An 8,067-nucleotide genomic window follows, 5' to 3' on the forward strand; every position below is an offset into this window, starting at 1 on the left:
TTAGTTCTTACCTGTTCTACCATGCTTGGTATAACTAAATCAAACTCCATGTTTAATCATGCTGCAACAACCCCACCCTACCCTAATTAGTCTTCTATGAACAAAAGGGCAGTAACTATGTAAGACACAGATATTCTGTTATGATAATCATTGTCATTATTAATCAGCAGAACTAAGATTAATATTTAAAAGTGTGCAACAAGGCAAACTTTCATGGCAGAAAATACTTTGTATGTCTCATTTGCCATTTCCTTTTTGCTATTTTTAATATTAAACTATGCTTTGACTGACCCACATATGCAGTGCAATGTACAGTTCCTGGGAGTAAGAGTCAGGTACTGTGAAGAAGTAATAGTCATGTATATGTGCAAGAGTTGAGCCATCAGTAATTGACCAATGGATAACCAAAGAAGACACTGGATGGCAATGGTAAAAGCATTTTTTAATGAACTTTAAACCCCTGAGGAATCCTTGAAATATTTTTCAGGTCTTAAAGAACCTCTACGAAAACCAATTTTTGGGGGGGTCATTGGGAAATAGCTTCTTAAAGCAGAACTAAACTGAAAACCAAAAAATGACATTTACCTTTAATCCTGCAGGTCTCTCGATGGCGCTGGTCTTTTCTGCGATCCGGTCCCAGGATTCCTCTTCGTCCAGGCGCTGAGGAAGGACCTCTATCTTCATTCTTCTTTTCTGGTCTTCTTGGCACAGGGCTTGCGTGAGATTGGCATCTCTTTCCTTTAATATGCACATGTCTGAGCTTAGGGCATGCGCAGAAGGAGCACCCAGAGCCCCTTCGGGATGCGTAACATAGGTATTGTGGAGGCTTTGCGCTCCCATACAGTAAAAGGGGAGGTGCTGCACCCTTTTTTTTAAAAAAAAAAAAGGGTGTTTTACTAAAGAAAAAAAATAAAATTTTTCCTTTACATATCAGAATTGTCTACCCTATTATTTAAAGTAGAAATGTTGAGTTTAGGTACGTTTAGTTTAGGTTAAATTGGTGGTCAGTGGAAAGAATGCCTCCCTACAGTGTTGGCTACAATACCACCTTTAGAGACCCCCAAAACATCATGCAGCTGGCTCTACTAAGTGGTGATAGATCATCAAATGTGTTATCAGCCATAAGTCAAGAAACTTCTAAAAACCTCTTGAGGAACCCTGGTCGAATATTTCTGCACTACAGAGCAAATCTACCATATTGTGCAAGATTGCTGAATGCCCAGATCTCCTAAAACATGATGAAGATTAATTTCCACTTTTATTGATTATAACAGCTCTTCCTTTTAATTCATTATCCAACATTAATGAGACATTTTAAAAATCTAATAATACACAAATAAATAAAATGATGAGGGAAATAGGCTTTGAGCATACACAGCTATTAGTTGAGCCCGCAGAAGTGTGATAAAGCGTGGTGCGGCCCAGCTGCCTTGTAGCCCGTTCCCAGGAGTACGCTGACAGCCAGAATAATGTAAAGACATCTCAGTGTTTGTTCTGACTGAACAGACTTCTATTACTCATCTCTGGGGAGATAAAATCTCAGCAATCTTATGTTTAATCCAAGGTTAACAGTCTGCACTCAGACATTCAACAGACATAGAAATGCCAAGTGATATTGGCTGATTATATGAGATCTGGAGATAGTTTATATAAATATATAGAGAGAACCGTATTCATTGAACAATATTATAAACTACTGGCAGTTTTACGGATGTCTTCCTAAATAAATGTTTCAACTTATCTATTTCTGGATGTGTAAAGAGGATGTGTCATGATACACAGTAAAAATGTTTTATAGAATGGATGGGTTCAATGTACGCTTGTCCATCACATATGCAATGTGTAAAGTTGTGTTATTCCTTCACTATTAGAATTGTAAAATCTGTATTTTTTTTTACAATACGTTTCAATGTGTTTTACAAGTATTGTGTTTTCAGGAAACAGGAAGAGTTCCTGCGCTTGACGTGAGTTGGAACTGCACATCAAAAGCAGGGCAGAAGATTACCAGCTACCTCAATGGTGTAGTATGGAGACAGTTCTAAACATTTAACTTGCTCGACTTTGAATTTCAGCAATTCCCAGTGAGATGCATTTGTGTTGCTGGCTAAGCAGGTCGGTGCAGGCTTTGGTTGCAATTTGCATACAAACGCAAATTCAGAAGCAGCATTGGACACCAACCTAACTACATAATAATACTGCAAGCGACATTGCACTAAGATGTAATTCTAAGTATTTGTATATTAAGAAGAATGTTAAAAATGTGCATTGAAACACAAATGCAAAGGTATGAATGTACCCAATGCATTTTAGTGCACAGTAATATTATTATTATTATTATTATTATTATTAAGGGGTTAAAATGACGGACAGTGATACAATAGGAGGGGGGACATGGAATGGTGGGAAGTAGTGACGTTTTAAATGTCAGAAGAAGACGGGTAAGCAAGTTTCAAAAATGGGTTTTGAGCGCTCTTTTAAATGAGCAGAAAGTAGGAGCAAGCTGAATAGGACGAGGAAGACCATTTCAGAGAGTCGGGGCAGCTCTAAAAAAGTCTTGGAGCTGTGCGTGTGATGAGGTTATGAGTGAGGAATTCATTAGTACGTCATTGAAGGAGCAAAGAGAGCGGCTAGGGGGGGATTTTTTACCAGGTCAGAAAGCATTGAAGGAAAACTCTGTCGGGTGCATCATTGGTACACTATATAGCTTTGTGTTTCCCAACCAGGGTTCTTCCGTGAGGTTGCTAGTGGTCCCTTGACAAATAGGGAGTCGATGGCTCTTAGGTCGGTTTAATAGTTACCAATAATCTATATTATAATAATATTAATCTATTTAAGAAGCATTCTTCCTACTGACCACCACACTAATGTACTGTGAGTTAGGGATATGGTAATTATAGAAGGGGCTCCCTGAAGACCTGAAAATTTGTTCAAAGGTTCCCCCATGTTAAAAAGGTAAAGACACACTGGCCTAGTAAAATCCAATGAATAAAAAGTGTGGGCCAAGGCCAGGGCCAGGATGGGGCAGAAAACGCTAGAAGATGCCGACTGTCCTCCACTAGAAATATAGGCAGGTTCTAGATGACTTTTGCTGCAGCTTTTAATGTGCAAATCAAAATGAGAAATTTCCATGCAGGAGGGGAGCTTTTACAAGTGTTTAAACTTAATGCATGATATCAGATTGACGTTCCCACAGGTCTTTGTGTCTGTAGTAAATACTGAGTGCAGGATTACACGCTGATGAATTGTCCCAGAATTTTCTTTATTCACAATATTTTAGGAACACCTAATTTCTATTTTGTGATTCTGCAGAACAAGCCCCATTTTGATTATACACACCTTCGATTTTTCAATAAGTAATTATTTTTTATCTCTGACCCACCCCTGCAGCATTTTCCTTCTTTCTCTATGTGAATGAAAGTACAGTTCTAAGAATAGTCCCAAGGTCCTTGTTTCAATACTGTACACACTGAAAACCATGGGGAAATGTTTAAATTTACAATAATAGTAAACTAGGAGTAACTTTTGACTTTAGCATAAGGCTTTATTTTCTGGAAAGTACTATCAATTCAATATCAATTCAATTTCAGTTTTCTTAAAACTTTCCAACATTTTTACTAGTTTGCAATGTTTTTTACATTTCTTTATAAGGAAATGATTCTTGCCAGACCTGAAAATCAACTTTACCTTCCTGCTGAAAGGACAATATCCTTTAGGATAATATGATGGCAGGCAATAAACCCAGCAGCCGTGAGTGCTGTAAATTGCAGCCATTTATTTGCTTTTGCCTATGGACTTTAGTACAAAATGATGAAGACGATAATAAAGAGGAAGCTTTTTTTTTTTTTACAATTTGTTGTCAGGAATACGGGTTTATTTTTAGCTTTCTAAAATTGTATCTAAATAGAAGGATGAGGACCAATGTTCTTTTTCTGTGACGACAATGTATGTAGAGCTGTATAAGGAACAACTGAGAAGATGTCTGAAGATTTATGTCACTGGTTGTCATCTTAACAAGTACACAGGGCATTTACTGCAGCTGCTCTGGCTTTAGCAAATGGACACATACAGTATAATGAACGTTATATGCAGTGATATCGTCATAGAATCCAGACTTAATGTACAGGAGGAGATGATGGTCAGAAACATTGGGCGTGCTATAGATTTGGTTGGAGAATGGAGATATACTGCAGAAGATGGGATGTGTTACATGACCCTAGATGACAATACTGCTATGATCCTTTAACAAATCAATACTACCTCTTACATCTGACTGTTGTGGTCCAAAAAGTTATTCTTGTTTGAAAACAGACTAATCACTATTATTCTTCACTGAGACGAAGAGCTTGATTTATTAACCTCCCTAGCGGTTCATTTCTTTCCGGTTTTATATGTCTAAAATCGGTACATTGTTTTTCATAAAAATTTATTTTACAGTATAATATAATAGTATGAGTATAATAAAGTTTGAAACACAAAATCATTTAAAAACAATAAATTGAATAAATTAAAAAAAAATCTATATATTAAAAAAAATAATAATACTTTTTTTAAATTAAAAAAATACATATTATACTCATACTAATATATATACCGTAGAATAAATGTTCTTGAAAACAATGTACTGCTTTTACACATAAAAATCCAATGTATTGCATTCAATACAGTTATTTTGTATTGAATGAAATACAAATGGATTTTGAATTTCCCACCCCACCTGGCCGGGGCGTACACACCCACCGACGTCACTGGGAACTTCCCCGGTGACTTATCGGATGCAGAAGCAGGAAGAAGAAAGAAGACGGAGATTGCAGGGTTGGACGACGCGGGACCCCAGTGGATCAGGTAACCGCTCTATTTACTAACCTTCCATAGGTGTTCCAACCCTGAGTGTGACTCGGGGTAACCACTTTTAGCAACTTTTTTCTACCCCGAGTCACACTTGGGGTTACTGCTAGGGAGGTTAAACCTCTTCAAGGCTGGAGAGGATTCACTTTCATCAGTAAAGCTAGGTCATCCAGCAAACCTGGAATGGATCTGGCCCAAAATTCAAAACATTTGTTAGCAAACAGCAAATGACTTTGGAGAAATTAATTCCAGGTTGCTGGATGACCTAGCTTCACTGATAAAAGTGTATACTCTCCAGCCTTGGAGAGCTTTATTAAATTAGGCCTGATGAGTCTGTCTATGATAATTCTCTCCTCCTCTGGTCTCTATATAAAATACTAGGTTCTAGTATTTATGGAAAGCTCTGTGGCATGCAGGAGATATTACTGTTCTCTAATTGTCTCTGGTCAGGCTAAGGTTATGTACACATTTGCAATTTTTGTCACTGGAAACAATCTTTTATCATTTCAGAAAAAAAGAGTAAAAGATGAATGAACGAGCGCTGTACTGCGCCATTCAGTTCTATAAAGAAGGGAGGGGGGAGAACAAGCGAGCAGCACACTACTTTACTCTTCTCTATTGACTTGTAAAGCCGCCATTCTCCGTCTCCTCCATTAAGATGGATCTAGGAACAGCGTTGGGTGACTGCTGTACACATGTTAGATTCACATCTGAGACAAGACCGTTCATTTCGGTTGAAAATCATTTCACGTGTGTACATAACCAAAGACCTAGTATAAGAAAGCAGATCCACTGCCAACCTATCTGATTAGTATTGAAAGTCCCAACTAAAGGTTAGAAGTTCTAAAAAACTCTTCACACATATAGGATATTCAGATCATTGTTCCTAGAAATTAGCAGACTTGACATGATCCTTGTGTACTAGTCTGGGGATTGGAGGTAAATTTATTCTTCATTAAAATAAATGAGAGGGCATAGATGAATAAGCCCAGTGAAAGCCAACATTTGGATGGCTAGAGCAGTAAGAGAGGTGAATATTTTCAGTAAGGTCACTTGTTACTGTTGTAACTTTCTAAGTGGGTAAATCCCCTTAAAATACTTACTATATATCTCCCTGCTCCTTAGGGCAGGAAGTTAGGGGAAATCTCTTGTAATAAAACACAGATAGAAAAGAAAACATATATTAGGACTATCCTATCCAAATATTCCCCAAATCCTCTATATCAGGGGCGGCAAACTTGGCCTTTAGGCCAGATAGGGCCTAGTTGGTAGTTCATTCCAGCCTAACACCCCTGGCCGAACCGGCCTAGTGCCAGCTGGCAACCCGCGGCTCTTGAGGGTGCTAGGAACTACCAGAGCCGGAGTTGCCGGAGCTCCGGTGCCGCCCCCTTACAGTTGCTCCCCTTTTTACAGCGGCCGGCGTTGATACTTCCACCGCCGCGTTAAAAAGGGAAAGCTCCCTGAAGGGAAATCCCTCTCCTCGGCAATACATACGGAGGAGAGGGATTTCACTTCAGGGGGCATTCCCTGGTGGAGGGCAGAGGCATTAGGGCGGGTCCGGCCTAGTGTGCTCCCGCTCACCCCATAAATGGCCTAGTGGCCATAAAACTTTGCCGACCCCTGTTCTAAATAAACAGATGCTGGCCTTTAAATATAGTTTAGGTGTACAGAGGAAAGCTGCAAAAGAACGGAGAAGAAAAAGAAGTTTCGGCATCCCCCGCTGAAGGAAATGATGTATTGCTCTAACCAACCTTTGGTCCCAGCATGGCCAAAACTCACGTTTCCTATTTAACCCATTCAATGCACCTTTAATAACACTTCCACTTAACATGGTGTTTTGGAGGCAGGGGAGGGCTGACTAATAAGATTTGTTGAACACAATGGGAGGGAAAATCCAACATTTGCACAATTACAAAAATATGCAGTTAGGTTAATTGGCTGCCCCCAAAATTGACCTTAGACCATGTTAAAGACATGGTAGGGACATTAGATTGTGAGCCCCTTTTAGGGACAGCTAGTTAAATCACTATGGACTTTGTACAGCACTGTATAATATGTTGGCGCTATATAAAATCTGTGTAATAATATTATTTAATTTTGAGAATGAAATTGCCATTTCGTGTGTAACACACACCAGCCTGCTCTGCTTCTACAGCTGCCAATTCTCCAAAAGAAGGAGACCGCCAGCCATTCTGCCATTCTGCAATTTACTACAGCATAACTACTTTTTATTTATGGAACCCGGAGTGGGAAAACAATAAAGCAGTGTCATGGTTATTAATACATCAAAAAATGTATTTTTTAAACACAACCAGTGTGCCTACCCGATTTTGATTTGGAATCAGCCTTTTCCAGTCTACTGTACAGCAGAACTCAGACTAGGAGAGAAGGACAAGCACAAGGAGCCAACATTTGTGGTGTAGTAGTATTGTGCTAACAAGGAAAATGCTAATGGAAAGGAGAACAGATGAGCTCAGTGATCCACTCTTTTCCTTTCTATTCGCAGATTGGGGAATGGACAAGACCTGTAAGTGTTATTGAGCTTCAGCATAGAAGGTCTCCTGTCCTGTTCTCTCTGTTCCATCAAACGAAAAGTAAGTACACCCCAAGAACTTTCTCTCTCACCATATGAAAAAGTAGGTACACCCCAGGAACTTCTTTAACATGTTTGAAGAAGCAAACATTAGATCTTCATTCAAAAAGTAAGTACATCCCAATACCTTTCTCTCATTTACCATATGAAAAGTAAGTTTGCCCCAAGGAACTTTTTCAAAATGTTTGAAGAAGCAAACATTAAATCTTCATTGTAAAGATAGTATAAATCGATAACTGAAAAAAATTAAACATAAATGGTGAAGTGACGTACTCATTCTCACAATCTAATTTAATAAAAAGGATACAGATATATTATGTGAAAAAAGTAAACTGTTATGTTTATCACCATTTCAAACTCATAAAGTTAAAATCAGCAATTCCAGATTAGGAGACAATTATTAGAACCTCCTTAAGTCGTATACTGGTGGAATTAAAATGGAACTAAACCTAAAATGAAACAAATTGCAATTAGGCAGGTCCTTTAGTGCAAATGGGAAATCATCATCCTTTTTCTTCTTTCTTCTTTCCTTCATGATTTCAATCTATGGCCAACTTGATGAATTGGGTGGTGATGGCTGCAGGGAAGTTGATTCAGTCTTGGGTATCCAGGCTTCCTACACTGAATTG

Source organism: Pyxicephalus adspersus, chromosome 4, assembly GCF_032062135.1.
Source record: "Pyxicephalus adspersus chromosome 4, UCB_Pads_2.0, whole genome shotgun sequence".
Classification (NCBI taxonomy): domain Eukaryota; kingdom Metazoa; phylum Chordata; class Amphibia; order Anura; family Pyxicephalidae; genus Pyxicephalus; species Pyxicephalus adspersus.